Genomic DNA, 17,518 nt, shown 5'->3' on the forward strand with positions numbered 1-17,518 from the left:
CAATTTTATTCAAAATAGGACCTAAGGTCGGGCTATCATCAAATACGAATGCGTCAAGCAGACGAATTCATGACTGCCTCCAAGACACATCATGGCCTTTGGGAGTTCAAAGTCATGCCATTCGGCTTGACTAACGCTCCGGCCACCTTCCAAGCCTTGATGCATAAAATTTTCAGACCCTATTTCAGGAACTTTGTCCTTGTATTTTTTGATGATATACTGGTTTATGGCCGTAACTTGACAGACCTTGTCGACCATTCGAAAATGGTGTTCGAAGTAATGAGAAAGAACAATCTGTATGCTAAGCATTCTAAGTGTAGTTTCGCCCAAAATCAAGTGGAGTACCTAGGCCACATTATCTCAGGCCAAGGGGTAAGCACTGATCCTGCAAAAGTGGAAGCTATGGTGATCTCGCCCTATCCAAAGACACCGAAGGAATTAAGGGGATTCGTCGGCTTAATAGGTTACTATCGTAGATTCATTAAACATTTTGCTCTCGTTAGTAAGCTTCTCACTTCATTGCTTAAAAAAGGTGCTTTCCACTGCGATGAAGAAGCAACCATTGCATTTGACAAACTTAAACAAGCCATGATTAGTGCCCCTGTTTTGGCACGGCCAAATTTCAGCGTTCCTTTTGTGGTCGAGGTAGATGCTAGTGGGATAGGTGTGAGAGCTGTTTTTGATGCAAAATCACCAAGCAATAGATTTCCTAAGCCAAGCCCTATGTCCTAAACACCTTGGGCTATCTACATATGAAAAGGAATTGATTGCACTCTTGCTAGCTGTTGAAAAATGGAGATATTATTTACAGCCTAGTCGCTTTATCATCAAAACAGGCCATTTCAGTCTCAAGTTCTTAACAGATCAGAGGATTACTACAGCTTTGCAACATAAAGGAATTTCTAAACTTATGGGCCTAAGTTATTAGATACAATTTAGAAAAAGGAGTGAAAATATTGTTGCCGATGCATTATCCAGGAGATTTGAACCCAAGGAAGAATGTTTGGGAATTAGTACAGTTCTGCCTAGATGGATTCAAGAAGTGATAGAAAGCTACGAAGGAGATGAGAAAGTTAATAAAGTCATCACCCAACTCAACATTGACTCTCAATCAATTCCAAACACCACCTTATCTGAGGGAATAGTAAGAATAGATGGCAAAGTATGGGTGGGTAGCAATGGAAACTTAAGGGAAAGATTGGTAGAATAAATGCATTCGACCGCTTGGGGTAGTCATTCTGGAATCATGGGAACTCAATAGAGACTAAGAGTTGTTTTCTACTGGCCAGATCTGCTCAAAGAAGTGAAAGAATGGGTTAAGACATGTGATATATGCCAAAGAAATAAAGGGGAACATGTTCCTTATCCGGGGTTATTACGCCCATTGCCTATCCTAACTAGGGATTGGAATCATGTAACCATGGATTTTATCAAGGGTTTACCAAGATCACATGGGAAGGATACTTTACTGGTAGTTATTGACAAATATACCAAATATGCACACCCGTTTACCCTAACGCACCCCTATAATGCAAATCAAGTTGCTCAACTGTTCCTAGATAATGTTTGCAAGCTACATGGCGTTCCAAGTTCAGTTCTTTCAGATAGAGACCTGATATTTACAAGTACATTTTGGAAATAATTATTCAAGGGGTTGTAAGTAGAATGGAAATTAAGCTCTGCTTACTGTCCCCAGACGGATGGACAATCGGAGAGACTCAATCAAAGGCATCGAATCGTACCTAAGGTGTATGAATGGCCATAAACCCAAAGATTGGAGTAAATGGATTCCTATGGAAGAATTTTGGTATAATTGCAATTACCAATCTGCTATAGGAATGACCACCTTCAAGGCCTTATATGGGTATGAGCCACCACAACCATCTTTCGAACTCATTTCCCAGTCCAAATTAGAGTTAGTTGATCAGGAACTGAAGAAAAGGCAGTTAATCAATAAGGTCTTGAAAGACAATTTAGAGAAAGCCCAAAATCGAATTAAGCAGTTCGCAGATTCCAAAAGATATGAGAGGAAGTTCGAGGTGGGAGACATGGTCTACTTTAAATTGCAACCATACAGTCAAATGTCAGTAGCAGTTCGGAGGAATCTCAAGCTCTCTACCAAGTACTATGGGCCTTACGAAGTAATTCATAAAATTAGGGTCGTCGCATATGAACTGAAGCTCCCCCAAAGCTCGAAGATCCACCCCATGTTTCATGCGTCACAATTGAAGAAGAAGATATGGGACAAAGTGGTTCCGTCCAGAGAACCCCCATATTGCAAGGATGATGGACAAATCTTGGCTGAACCAGTGGCGATCTTGGAGAGGAAACTAGTAAAAAAGGGAAATCAAGGGGTGACTTAAGTTCTAGTTGAATGGGCAAATCTGGGTAAGGAAGAGGCAACTTGGGAAGATTACACATTTCTCTGGTCATAATTTCCCGACTTCAATCCATAAGAGACAATGATACCGAGGAGAAGAGGAATGGAATTGTCACGGTTGGACCGTGTTATGCTCAAAATAGAAATCTGGGTAGTTGGGCTGGCCCAATTGTGGGTTATTCTTATAGAACAGGCCCAATACCTATCACTATCAATAGTTTTAGCCTTTTTATATTTAGTCCCTAGTTCTTATATTATTAAATTAAGTTCTCCTATGCTGGATCAATTAGGAGTGGACACGTGTCGTTAATAGTACAGTTTGTTAAGGAATAGATTGCTTTCTATATTTAGGGGACGTTGTTGCACTGTTTGGGATTATTGAATAATGAAAAACCCAATTTTGCTTTATTATTTTATTTCCTTTTCTTGTTCTTCAATCCAATAGTGGCTTCACGCTACAATATACCGTTGAAAGATTATTGAGTTTAGAAGGAGGTTAGGTTAGCCAAAGGATGATTGTGTTTGGTTCAAGAATGTAACTCACTTTTTATGTAATATAAGGAATCACTTTTCATATGTGTTCTAAATCTTTGGCGTGAAATAATGGTATGTTACCCGCAGTTTTTTTAGAGAAAATAATATTTTCCGATGAAATAATAAAAGTGCCTGCAAATCTAATCGAAACGCTTTCGTTGTCAAACCTAGACTGACACAATTGAAATCCCAGATTTTTATTTAATTAAACAAATGTATATGCTAAAACTTGTAGTAGTTGATGATATACCTTATGGTCAACCAGTTCAATTAATCCAATATCTTTGACACGGATATACATATATATGTAAAAAAGAGTACTATTTAAAAAATTAATTAATTTCGAATCTATAATTTCAAAAGCATAATGAATTCAACCGTAAGAACTTAAAGGTTTCACCTGTCAAAAGTTATACCGTTAATCCACCTCCTTGTAATAAATGCACTCATTTTCTCAAAATTCTAAATCCACATATGGGTGAGATATGTTTTCTAATGATAACTTCTTCTTCTCTTCTTAAAATTATAATACAATGAACATTGCTTCCTAGTGTGCGTGAGAAAAACCATTCTCCTGTGATTCGCAAAAGTTTGAGATATTTAATTTATAGAACTCCGCTTTTAAGAGAAGCAAAGTAAACTTGGAGCAACTTTCTTCCTAGCAACATCAATATTTCTTTTTAGTGAAAAAACATAAAAATAGGGAAGAACATTGGATATTATGTAAATTGAGAACAAAACATAAAATTGTCGAGAAGTATTTGGAAAAAGAAATAATCGCCCACCATGGGGCTCGAAACCCACGACCACAAGGTTAAGAGCCTTGCGCTCTACCAACTGAGCTAGACGGGCCTCCATGGTGTGATACTCCAAAAGATTTACTTATCAGCTTCAGTAAAGATTATGAAGCTTCTAGTAAAAAATATTGTCCAAGCGATTATCAATCCCATTTAAAAAATGAAAGGGGTTTTGTTTCCTAAGCATTAAGGTTAAGCAGGTAAAGTAGATTTTGTTCATAAATTTTTGAGAATCTAACATAAAACTAAAAATATTTTATAATAAGCCACAAAATCAATTAATCCATTCTAAAGGTTAAGACGTTAAGTAGCCTATTGGAATTGGAAACAACGTGATGTGGTAATAGTCAGAGGCAGACCTACCCCTACAGTAGGGGGTCAGGTGCCCCCAGTAACCTCGGAAAAAATATGTGTATATATATCTTATATATTATGTACATATTTTGATTGGCACCCTCATTCACAAAGATCAGATTGCAATAGTGATTGATAAGCTGCAGAAATGATCCTTTAATGCTTTGACCTGGGTTCTTTCCCACTCCAACATAACAAAAACATTTTTCTGACAATTTTTGTAGCCACATAAAAGTAGTGCCCCCACTACTCTCAAATCTTGGTTGCACCTCTTGTGATAGTAACGAGACAGAAAAACTCTTAATTTCCGAAATGATAAAGTAACTCTTACAAATGGGAAAAATCTTTTTCATTTGTGGTATTCCTCGTCATTGTGCTGGTGTATCTAAGTTGTTGTTTCCTCCATTTGATTTTGATCGAAAACGCTACTTAAATAACCTGATCTCGTTAATTTATTGCAAATATTGTTATTTACATATTTCTTGATAGGTATTTTGCCTATCACTTCCGGTTAACAAGTTCAGTTTGGGTGGTTACTAATCACAAGCATATCCGATGAATAGAGTGGAAAAAGAATGTGTAGCATGTCACACGCACCAAGTTGGAACGATCAAGCTTAATTTAAGGACTAATGCACAATTACACTAGTCGATGGTAGTCTATCATGTACTCCCGATGAATGGCTTTCAAGTCCTTCTGCATAAGATTGTAACAACATTCATCAAGGATCAAATCAAAATAGGGATTAACGACATGATGCATCAAGTGAATCAGCACATCAATGACGTTATCAAACCTATGGTGCAAAAATCATAACGAACGATATTTTGCTAGAGAATAGGAGTTAATTTAATGCCATAAAGAAACAGTAATATTCCTATGGTGACAATTTTAACTAGCAGTCATCTTAGGCCTTATTAGGAGGATTCCAAGAAACATTACAGCACTTCGTAAACTCATTTGCATTTCGCTGAAACTGGATTGGAGATATTATTTTCTTGTATGTGGAAAATTCAGTTGAGTCAAGTGCAATTTACCTTGCCAATCATGACACTGATATACATCTAACAGGAATCTTTTCCAGCCTAGCATTTCGACAAGGTCCATGGTGTTGTTTCAAACGTGAATCTGAAACACAGGAAATGGTCAAAAGTCGGTTTTGGTGCACATTTCCTTCTTGGAAAATGGAGAAGCAGGTCATTACGAGCAACCATTAAAGAAGGAGATATTTACGAGAAAGCAAGACCTATAAAAATGAAAAGATATTGCTAAGGACGTTTTAAGGGCCAATGAGGCACTCTTTGCTATAGGATTCATGACATAGCAGTCTTTTATGACTTTCTTTGTTGAAGTCCTTCAACCACGAAAGTTCTAATGAACCGAGAAATTATCATGTGAAGCAGAAGTAACGAGAACTGTGTCATATATTCATAATGTTCTACTGTCTAAAGCATGGAAATAAACCAGCATTGGAGAGACATAAAGATTATTCTTTTATGAGTCTATTAAGAAACTTATATAGATTTCTACCATATATGAGACTTGAGATTGTTCCTTGAGAGTTTTCAATATACTAAGAATTGTAAACTGAGAAAAAGGTAAGTAGGATGATTTAAAAGCAGCATTTAGGGGAAAAGGAAAAACCAAACCACAGAAAAAATTATTGATCTAAAAGCAACCATTTGCAATCTTTTCATGGACCAAAACTTACCTTGAAATTTCAAGCTTCGTGTAACCAGAGTCTCCAAAGGCGCCACTGATGCAAAATGTCCTGATCTGTCCCATGAAAATTAAATAGGAAAAAAGAAATAATGTTGAAGACACTCAAGAAAAACTGGAGAAGCCTCTACTATCATAGAAGTCACATATCGCTCCAAAAAGAAATATGTCTGCGTCAAATCTCATGACATGGCAGAGGTCAGTTTTTCCAATCAAATAATTCTCTATGCTTGAAGAGAATGAGCAGTTCTCTTACCAAAGAAACTGTACCACTTAACAACTTCCACTCGAGGATTAAGTGATAAACTCTTTTATTAAGGATAATCATGCAAAACAAACTAAACTTTTGAATCATTTGGGATATGTTGTCATGGACCAATTTTAAAGAGGTAAGAGAGCAAAAAAAAAAAAAAAAAAAAAAAAAAAAAAGAAAGCAACCCAGCAATCTAGGAGATTAACAATGTTGGAAAAAGCTTACATGGAAATCTTTGGTTCAAGAAGCAGAATAGAGAATCCTTCAACCAAATGAACTGATGCCCCTCAAACTAGTCAATCCATTCAAGTCCTAGGTCCTTCTCAAAGGGAGATTGCTACCATAGCATCCCTGCTAACAGTACAACATTCTAATGAGAAAAGGAGCTGAAAAATAAGACTTGGCATACTTCAGAATTGTTCTCTTCCACCATTTAAGACTTGGCTGCCATGAAAGCTACGCGCATTTAATAGTGCATATACAATTTACGTTTGTACCAGAGAAACCTCCTAGCTAGCTGCATCCGTGGAAACAATCAGTGAGAATTTATTTGAGCTGCAACTCATGACAGAATTCAGTGGCACCTGAATAGATATTACAAATACTGAGATTCTTCTTCTTTTGTACAGGTTGGGAGATGGGAGGGTCAGACATTAATACAACAAATGAAAGGGGGAAAATAGGTGGAGTTTAAATGTTGACAGAATGCAATTAACGCTCCTATCATCAATATAATATAATACGCTGAAGTTCTGGCAAAAGAAAAATGAAGAATTGAGTGAAGCACCAAACTGACTGAAACTAATGTAGGATCTTCCGAACAGCTTACATCCTAAATCTGCTTACAAACCAACACATTCCCTTTCAAAACTGATAGTTTAACAGTTACACAATTTCATAGATAGTTGACTGATGCAATAAGAGAACTTATAAAGAGGTAAAATGAAAAGATCCTTAGCAAATAGGGAGGGTCATATTATAGGAAATCACTTGATAGATTGAAGAAGTATATAATTTATCTGGTCCAAATGCCGAAAGTCATTTGTAAGCTACAGTATGCTACAGAAGTGTTATCTCGGCATTAAAATAAGTTAAATACCACGTCCTGATGAGAGTAGATATCAGACTTTTTGGTCAAATAAAAATGCAGAAACTTACATGGACAATAATAAGGCAAACAAGGCCATGCAAAGACGGAGGATAGACCCGTGTAGCTTATCATTTAGCCTCCTGTATGCGTTGAGTTTTTTGATGTTCCATATGCATTGAGTTTTTTGCTGTAGGATAATCTCATTTGCACTTCCAGTAAAATTTAAACTACAAAAGGATATAAACGTTACAGCAACCTTTTGCACTGATGCCAAAAAAAAAAAAAAATTTTGCAATGCATTCGAGTCATTGTTGAGCACCAGGTGAATTGCTTGTTCCTATGTGGTCAGCTAAAATAACATCTAAAACATGTAATTTTTCCTATTTCAAGGACAATATAAAAGAAGTTACCTAAAGAGGACCAAGTAGGAGAACAAAGGTTCAAGTGAAAAACCCAAATGGAAAGTTTAGAACACTTCATAAGTTTGCAAAATAAACCACAGAAGAATATAGTCAACGTGTATTTCTTAATAATTGTAGATATCCCCCATTATGAATAGTAAAATATGGGAAAGTCTCTTGTTGCATGATTATCAAGCCTAACAAACAAATTTTCCGGAACCTAAGATGTGTTTCTTAGGAAATAGCTCCACGGATGTAAGGTTAAACACTAAAAATCAGCTCAAGGGAAACTAGAAATGAAGTTTGCAAGAAGCGTATATGGAGGTCTTTGAACTATAAAGACGTGGTTGCTTTTCTCATTTGAGAGCTTCTGTAGTCCTTACCAAATATTCATGGACGATCCAGTAAGGAATCTATAGCTGAAGACTCTGTCCTTCAACAAAATTCAAGGTTTGCATGCTCAGGAGAGACTGCTACAGCGGCCTGTATACCACAGAAACCGTGTAGCATGTCATTTGATCTAGTCACCTACGAGATAGAAGATAAATTTTCATAATTAAAACCACATATTTAAAGGAATGTCGGTATTCCTTGTTTGATGAAGATTTAGAAGAACAAGAATTGGTTCGAACCAGTCCAACAGTTTCAATTGGAATTGGAATTGCAAAATGATGAAGGGAAGGCACAGGTCCAATTCACTGATAACTTTGCATTTTTCTTGATGTCAAATAATTGCAAGGAAAAGGACTGAATTAATACTAAAAAAATTCTGGAATTCTTCAGTACTACAGTAAAACCTTGGAAAACTAAAGGAGAGGAACTCGTCGAAAAGAAAGAGATAATTATTCATAAATTGAAAGAGAAACAGTGACTTACGCAAGTTCTGCATTGTCCTGAGTCCCACGATAATTACTGGAATATGAGAAATCTTGGACCACTGGGAGTTTGGGCCACTCCGATTGATGCAACTTTCTTCTAACTTTGGGCAGCCTTTAATATTCGGGTACAATAATTTGGTTAGGCGTCGCATGACATCACTGGATGGAAGATGCTGTAGATTTTTGTAGTTTGATAAACTTAACTCTTCCAAAGAAACAAGGTTGATGAGCCCATCCGACAGAGCTTCTAACAACGGACAATCGTGGATCTGCAGATGTTGTAGCCGTTTGCAGCTCGCTGGCTCCAATGTTTCAACAGAAGTAAGGTTGACAAGACTATCAGGAAGAGCCTTGATTCCAAAATCATTTATTCCTATCACTGTTAGGGTAGAGAGTTGCATAAGCTGATGGGGCAGAGAATCCCAGTGTGCACGTCCGTGCACCCACAACTCACGAAAGGACGATAGCTGCTAAATGCCATTAAAAACCAATTGGAATGCCTCAAAATCCACCAACTCTGAGAAAGGACCAATACACAATCTCCTTAACCCTGTGAGACGCTGAAGGCCCCCTGTGGGCACACTATCCAATTTGGGACATTTTGATATATTCAAATATGGAAGTGAAGGCATTTCCCACACATGTAAAGGGAAGGAAACTAAGTTGTTACATTTGTTGACATGTACAGATTCCAAAGAACAATAATGCTCTAGCATTCCACTTGGTAAACTAGTCAATCCATCAGAATTGTATAACCGAAGTTTTAGGAGGGAAGTCAAATGATTCTCTCCTCTGGGAATAGGAATGGAACTGAAATTGGTGCAAAAGCCAATGCTTAAGCTCTTGAGAGAATGGAGATTGTACAAGCTTTGTGGCAATTCATGAAACTCTCCGCAATTTAAGACCAGTAGACGTTCAAGAGAAAAATTGTTGCGTAGCATCTCATCTGTGAGACAACTGAGCTGTTTCACATCTCTGACATTAAGCATTACGAGAGATGTTAAATTGCTGCACAAGTTCAACAATGACATTTCACTGTCAACTCCTTCAATGCTCAATTCACGTAGGATTTCAAATTGATATAGAGTAATTTTTAGCAATGGACACTTCCTAATGCTCAACTTCTCAAGCACAGGAAACATTCGAACCCCAAGTCCATCTATGCCACCATTTCCTGTTGGTAACAATTGCACTTCCTTCTGCTCGGTAAGGCTAGGCATATCCTCCAATCCTAGTTCTTTGAGTAACGGGACACTTGGATATTGGCATTATTGCTGCTTGATCCATTATTGTTACCATCAATACCATAAAATGTAGGTCCGATGCATTCCACCTTATGGAACCCTATCAGCTCGAGATGCTGGAGGAATTTGAGTTGGCCAAGTGATGGAATTTCTCTGCACCTTTTGCAACCACTTAATTTCAAGATGACCAAATTTGGTAGCAACTCTTCACTGAACCATGAAGGAAATCTAGTCCCCAAATAGTCCACTACTGCAAAGGTTTTCAACTTAGGATGAGGTTGAAGACCATCCTACATACTCATCATTGGTCTCACATCCTTCTGGTTCATCATGGAACCATAGCTATGCCAGCTTGCAGATTTTTGGTTTCTCTTGGAGATACGCTCTTTCAGCTTCTTCTCTATTGCATACCAATTGGAGACCTTTGATCGTCAATTCACCTCTAAGGTTTTTCAAGCCACCTAATTCTTCTACTCGGCGGCCTTTATCTAAAACCCACCTTGAAAACTAGTAGGGTTTGAAGACAAGTAAGTTGCCCCATGTTTAATGACATCTGAAACTGCTTTTTATCAATATACCAAGAGTTGTAATACATATGTCTCAAATTTATCATATTTCCCATCTCATCTGGAAGCCCCTCCAAAGAGAAAGCAGTTATTGACTCTAATTGTTTGCAAATTGCAGAGCTTGTAAATGGAGTTGGGCAAGGCTTTGATCTTAGTGAAAGAGTTGGTTTTTTGTTACGTGATAGAAAAACTCATGTGTTAGATGATTATCCATTACTTGGAGCCAAAGGATGCTCAGTTACTTGGAGCCAAATAATGCATTGCTTGGAGCCAAAGAATGCTAAGATGTGGAGGAGAATTGAAGAGCTCATGTACACACTTGGAGCCCAAGTCATTTTATGCCTATAAAATGAGAGGCAATTCTTCTTAGTTTAGCATCCTAAAAATTCATAAATCCTTTGTAGTGAGAGCAGAGTTGAGAGAGTAATTCTCTTAGGTATAATTGGGAAATCTCCCCTTCCTTTGTTAATAATATAAGGGCAACTGTTCTCTAGTGGACGTAGGGTCATTTTGATCCGAATCACGTTAAATCTCGTGTTTTTCTTTTACGTTTCCGCTAACAATTGTATCGAGCATTAGGAATCTTTAAAGATCCTAGAGGAAGAACAACAAAGATGAGTTCCACGAAGTTTGAAATCGATAGATTTAGCGGCGCAACAACTTCAATACCTGGAAGATCCGGACGATGGCGTTATCGCGACGGAAAGGTTCAATCCATGCTTTTGATGAGAGTATCCCGAATGCGCATCGGCTTCCGATGCTTATAAGATCGGCGGATGCATTGAGTGTAATCCAACTATCCTCGCACCTAAGGTACTTTGTTGATTACAAGTACCAAAGAGACGGCCAAACAGTTAAGGGACAAGTTGCGTGGCTTTACCAGACCGATCGCCATGACAACAAGGATTTTGTTACAATGACGTCTTCACACATTTAAGATGGGGTCAGGTATTACAAGATCATTTAGACGTGTTCAATAAACTTGTCATGGGCTTACAGATTGCAGGAATTAAAAAGGATTTGCGAGACGCTGCATGACGTGCTTTTGCTATTTTCATCGACTTCAGGATATCGTAATATCGAGAATTCAACGACGTATAGCGAGCTATCAACCTTAAGCAGGAAGCACTTAACTCTAGTGACGGGAAGAGGCATTTTGAAGGAGACAGAGATGATCGTGCAAGTGAGGCTCGCGAGAGGTCGGACTAGCCAACAGGAAGGAGAAAATCAAAGCACGGATCAAAGTCTCGTGTGAATGAAGAACGCATTGTCGGGGTCGCAAGAAGAAAAGTGGCACTTTGAATGAGATTGTCCAATGTCAAAGTCCAAGGAAAAGGCAAGTGCATCCACAGTTGAACAGGTACATGATTATGATAATTATTATGTACTTACAACATCGTGTAATAATGGAAGTTACGAAAACAAATGAGTATTAGACTCAACAGTACTCGTATATAATGTTCAAGAGATCGTGTTTAGCAATGGCGAGAAAAGTGGAGGAAACTTAGTAATGGAAATAATGCAACTTGTGCAATAGTCGGATATCGCTTAGTTCTAAGCTTGCCATGATGGAACTGTGAGGACTATTACACAAGTCCGTCCTATTCCTAATCTGAAAAAGAATTTGATCTCCCTGGGTACTCTAGATGAATAAAGCTATAAGTGCATGAGCGAAGGAGGAACTACGAAGGCGTGACTAAAGGTTCTTCACCTATGTCGAAAGTTGTCGAGAACGGCCTTTACACATTGGCGAAGCACCATTGTCGTTCCTTGTAGAATGTATCTATAGCGCTTATCTAATGATGACAAGGCAAGATTATGGCACATGAGATTGGGTCATATAAGCGTACGCGGATACACGCCGAGCAACCGTAACTTTTGAAAGTAGAAGATCGAACACTTGAATTTTGTGCGCACCGCAGTTCTAGTAAGCAGAGGAAGGTCACCAAGAGATCGGCAAGCACAAGACGGGAGGGGTGCTAGACTACACACATTCAGATTTATGGGGTCCCTCTAAACTTCCATCGAAGGGCGGAAAGATGTATCTTCTCACTTTTATTGATGATTTTTCACGAAAGGTTTGGGTGCGTCTTTTGAAGGCAAAAAAGTGATGCTTTTGAAGCATTTAAAGAGTGGAAAATTTTTGTTGAGAATCAAATGGAGCGAAAAATCAAATATCTATGCATAGAAAATGGTTTGGAGTTTTGCAGTGAAGAGTTTAATAATTTCTGCAAGGTTCATGGAATCTCAAAACATAGGACTGTCAGGCACATCCCACAGTAGAATGGAGTTGCTGAGAGGATGAACAGAACTCTTTTTGAAAGGCTCATTGTATGCTCCTACAAGCCAAAATGTCCAAAGTATTTTCGTCAAGAAGCTTCACACTGCGCATATTGTCAATCGATCTCCAAAGATCGGCGATTGACTTCAAGACTTCGAATGAGGTATGCTCAGGTGAACCCTCTAACTATTCATATTTACGAGTAGTTGGGTGTCCAACTTATTATCATGTTAATGAAGGAAAGCTTGAATCAAGGGCTAAGAAAGCCATATTCGTAGGATATGTGGATGGAGTAAAAGGGTACAAACTTTGGTGTTTGTCTTTACTCAAGTTTATAGTTAGTAGAGATGTCACCTTTAATGAATCCTCTATGCTTCGATCCCCGTAAAGTTTTGGAGTTTTCGGAAATGAAAACAACGAGCAGGAGCTTCCGTGAGCTTACCAAGGAAAAGGATCAAGAGACTCGTGTTAAAGACTGACCTGCAGATGTAGATCTCAAGACCTTACCGCAAGCGAAACCATACACAATTGCGGTTATAAGGGAGAAGAGGTAGACACGAAGATCGGAACGCCTTATAGATCAAGCAAACCCCGATTACATATGCGTTCGTAGTCGTTAAGAGATTAAGGATCCGGAGCCCTCCTCGTACGTCGAAGTAACTTATTTCAAAGATCCTATACAATGGCGGTTAACCATGATCAAGAGATTTTGTCTCTTCATAAGAATCGATACGAGTCTTAATGAAAAGGCAAAAGGAGAAGAGACAATGGATGAAAGGATCTACAGAAAGAAGGAATTCCGTGTAAAATTCTAGTGTTCAAGGCGAGATTGGTTACTTAAAGGGTTTCGAATGTCGGAGGAATCGACTACAATGAGATTTTCTCTCCGTGCCGTGAAAGATAGCTAATTGCGATACTACTAGCATTTGTCGTACAATTTGACTGAGCTTCAATTGACGTCAAAATCGCTTTCTTACATGGTGATCTAGAAGAGACAATTTATATAGATATCAACATTCTCGAAGATTTCCTAGCTAAGAAAAAGAAGATCAGCGTATACCAAATCGAATAAGTCTTTGTATGGCTTGAAACAATCCCCAGACGTTGGTACAAAAGGTTTGATGCATTCATGACTACACATGAATTCTCAAAGAGCGCATTTGATAGTATGTGTATCACAAGAAGATGTACGGTAACTCAATGATTTATTTACTATTGTATGTTGATGATATCTTTATTCTTCGCTAACAACATTCTGAGAGATAAACGCTTTAAAAATCGTTAAGTAAGGAATTTGACACGAAGGATTTGGGAGCCGCAAAGAAAATTCTTGGTATGGAGATTTCAAGAGAAGATGGTGTTGAACATCTTTGTCGAGAAGAGAGGTACATATGAGGGGTTCTCGAGAGATTCAATATGCATACGTGCAAGCCAAGTACACCGTTAGCTCCTCATTTTAAACTTTCGAGTTACGGATGCGCCTCAGTCCGAAGATAAGGTGGAGCATATGTCAAAGGTTCCTTATGCCAGTGCAGTTGGTAGCATTATACGCTATGATATGCACACGTCTAGATATTGCTCAATCTGTAAGTGTGGTAAGTAGATACATGTCCAACCCAGGAAAGAGGCATTGGGAAGTCAGTCGTCGGATATCGAGATATCTCGAGCGGAGCTTCGATATTGGTCCGACCTTTCAAAAAGTGCCGATTTCAATTGGTCTGCTATACGGATTCGGACTACGCAGAGGGATCTTGGTGAAGAAGGTCCACAACTGATACATCTTTACTCTTATCATGCATTAGTCGGAAATCGACTTTGCAAGCCAATTGTCGCTTTTGTCCACGACGGAAGGTATCATACGGGCAGCCGGAGGCGGTGAAAGAAGGCTACACGGTTCAAAGGTTTGATGGTGGAATTGAGTTTGGTTCGAGCAGAATCAACCCTTAGACGTGATAGTAATTGCTATTCATTCGATTAAAAATTAAGATTTCACGGGAGAGCACTAAACACATTTGATGTCGGTTCATTTTATTCGAGATGTTGTCAAGAGGTAACTATCAAGGTCGCCGGTTATCGCGCACGATAACGCCGCGTACATACCGACTAAGATAATCCCGCTCGCTAAGTTTATATTGCAGGACTTAGCGAGACGCTCAACCGATGCAACCCGAGAGAGCCAGCAGTTAGGTGGAGGTTGTATGCGTCACGACCCAGCTAGGGTCATGACGGGTACCCGGAGCTACCCTGAGCACCATCTATCATACTTAACATCGAACTCATCCTATGTATACATCATGCGCAACACAACACTCGTCATAAAATAGTCATCATCGCTTCCATACATCTACACATATATACAAAAACATGAGCCCGCAAGGCTACCGAAATGATATACAAATATGACCGAGGGACCATAAGACATCTACTACCCACACGTACGTATCTACGAGCCTCTACTAGAATGCGTCGAGACATAAGACCGGCAGACCCCGTCATACCCACGTACGTACACAAAAGAATATAACAAAAATAGCACCTCCGGGAGTACGGAAGGCTCCTACGTGCCTCGCGATGGCACCTACGGACCGCGCCGTCTCCTCGTTCTACCGCGGGTACGAACACAACGTCCATAAAGAAAAGGACGCGTACGAGCAAAGTACCGAGTATGTAACGAGTACTACCAATGACAGAATAAGAAATAAAGTGAAATGTAGTAAGTAGATAGATGCCTCTTTAGAAGAAACACACGTGTAATTTCCTTTAACACTTTCATAGATACATATATGCTTTTATACTGTTGCTGCGGAACGTGCAGCCCGATCCATATATATCATGTTCTCATTATACTTATTTATCTCCATATACGTATATATGTTGCCGTGGAACGTACAACCCGCTTCTTATGTCTTATCAACATCATATATATATATATATATATATATATATATATATATATATATATATATATATATATATGTCTATGCATTGTCGAACGAACGGCCCGATCCATTTATCCATATATCCCGCGTCCGGACGATATCATAACGTGCCACCCGATCAAAGTGGTTATGTGTATATAACTCGCTCTTTCTTTTCCCATATCCCATACACGCATATCCATATATTAATTAATATATATATATATATATATATATATATCATATACCATAGTAAACATATGTAACTTAAACAATTGTTATAGTTACATCGGAGTGAATAAGGTCGTATCCTCCGATTATGTTATGGACACTTTCCATCACTAAGTCTCACCTCGTGGGAACTAAAGTAGTCATAAGTGCGAGATAACAATTAATGAATAACGTAACGAGGTTATACAACGGGATCATCATCATCTTAAACACATATCATCTTCTTCTTGTAAGAACTACTAAGACTTATTAGCTTTCGACATGTTGTGGACACGAGAGGGTTATGGAAATTTACGAAGAATTTCGATATCGTAATCATGCCTTTGCATGGCAAGCCCTTACATACCTTGTCTCCTTAGTATACGGATCCCTCGAGTCCTCGTGTACTCTATAAATGATTATCTACATTAAACGAAGTATCCGTATCAACGACGGGTTCATAACTTATAAGAGAACTCATTTAGACATTTTGTCGAACATTTCATGTGCATGAGATTCATGTAGCTTGTTTCCCTCAATTCTATACTAGTTCCCTTCCCATCTTCACAACTCACTTAGAAATCTAACAACTTCATATTACAACTTTATTTGTGCAAACCAGCCCAACAACATCACAACCATACCAAGTCTAGAACAATTCATACTATATAGATAAGAACAAGTTCTAGACAACTTAAACCTTACTTTCACAATTTCTCCTTCACCCATGTAAAAGCCAAATAATACTATAAACACAAGATGGAGGATAATATTACCTTTAATCACAAGGATCACTCTAAACTCAAAATTCCTCCACCTCCAAGAATTCTCCAAATTCAACACCACAAGAGTGAGAACAATCTAACGATGATCATGGAATTCTTCTGTTAATCACTGTTTGCCCTCGATTTTGGTCTTAGATCATAAGAGAACTTGTCGAGAGAGTTTTTAGAGATTTCTAGGTCCAAAAATGGTAAAATAATGAGTTAGAATCGAATTGGGGCTATTTATGAGGAGGATCCTGAAAATTCGGACCGACACAACACGCGGCGAAGCCATAGACGCAAAGCATGCTTTCTAAACGCATGCCGTGTCCGCAAACCTTGCGTAATCACAAAATTTCACCGTCACACTTTGCTGCACAACGCGTGGCCGCAAAGCGCGCTTTTCATCCGTCGTACGTTGCGCCACAAAGTGCGCTGCATCGTGACATTTTACTAAACTTCCACCGAAACTTAACTCCGATGATCCGATAAGTCTTAAACCTTCCCGAGGCTTACTAAACATTATTTTACTCCATTATATACTCAAGATGGACATATCTATCCCCATGACCTCGAAAAAAAATTGTCCTACTTCCCAAGCCTACTTCCCAAGGCTAGGACAATTAGCATTTGGCGAAACTCAACGTATGAAAATGCGAGGTGTAACAGTATGTTCAACAATGGTTTGATTCTTCTTGTTTCTTACAACGGGGTTGCCCAGTAAGCTTAGAAGTTTTGGCCAGAGTTGTTCATATGCAAGCTCAGAACGCAAACCAAGGTGGAGATTGAAAGAGTTAATTTTTTGTTATTTGATAGAAAAACTCATGTGTTGGATGATTTTCTAGTACTTGGAGCCAAAGGATGTTTCGCTACTCGGATCCAAAGGATGTATTGTTAGAGCCAAAGAATGCTAAAAATGATGAGAATCAAGAGCTCATGTACACACTTAGTAGCCCAAGTCATTTTATGCCTATAAAACGAGAGGCAATTCTTCTTGTTTAGCATCCCAAAATTCATAACTTTAGTGGGAAGAGAGTTGAGAGCGTAATTCTCTTAGGTGTAATTGAAAATCTCCTTCCTTTTGTTAATAATATAAAGGCAATCTTCTTCGGACGTACGGTCATTTTGA

At 38.6% G+C, this 17,518-nt stretch overlaps 2 long non-coding RNA genes and 1 other non-coding gene across 3 annotated transcripts; all 3 read right to left on the minus strand.

Moving 5' to 3' along the window:
• Positions 1-1,507: 1,507 nt before the first annotated feature.
• LOC132050098 (uncharacterized) lies at positions 1,508-2,575 on the minus strand. The gene is made up of 2 exons (XR_009413264.1): positions 2,058-2,575; positions 1,508-1,960 (listed from the first exon to the last, which is right to left on the minus strand). It is a non-coding gene; the product is annotated as an uncharacterized LOC132050098 (long non-coding RNA).
• Positions 2,576-3,692: 1,117 nt separating this feature from the next.
• On the minus strand, positions 3,693-3,766 carry TRNAK-CUU (transfer RNA lysine (anticodon CUU)). Its single transcript has one exon. It is a non-coding gene; the product is annotated as a tRNA-Lys (tRNA).
• Positions 3,767-4,281: 515 nt separating this feature from the next.
• Positions 4,282-7,868, minus strand: LOC132051063 (uncharacterized). The gene is made up of 3 exons (XR_009413562.1): positions 6,263-7,868; positions 5,777-5,821; positions 4,282-4,761 (listed from the first exon to the last, which is right to left on the minus strand). It is a non-coding gene; the product is annotated as an uncharacterized LOC132051063 (long non-coding RNA).
• Between the last annotated feature and the right edge of the window lie 9,650 nt (positions 7,869-17,518).

The sequence above is a fragment of the Lycium ferocissimum genome, chromosome 3 (assembly GCF_029784015.1).
Source record: "Lycium ferocissimum isolate CSIRO_LF1 chromosome 3, AGI_CSIRO_Lferr_CH_V1, whole genome shotgun sequence".
Lineage (NCBI taxonomy): Eukaryota > Viridiplantae > Streptophyta > Magnoliopsida > Solanales > Solanaceae > Lycium > Lycium ferocissimum.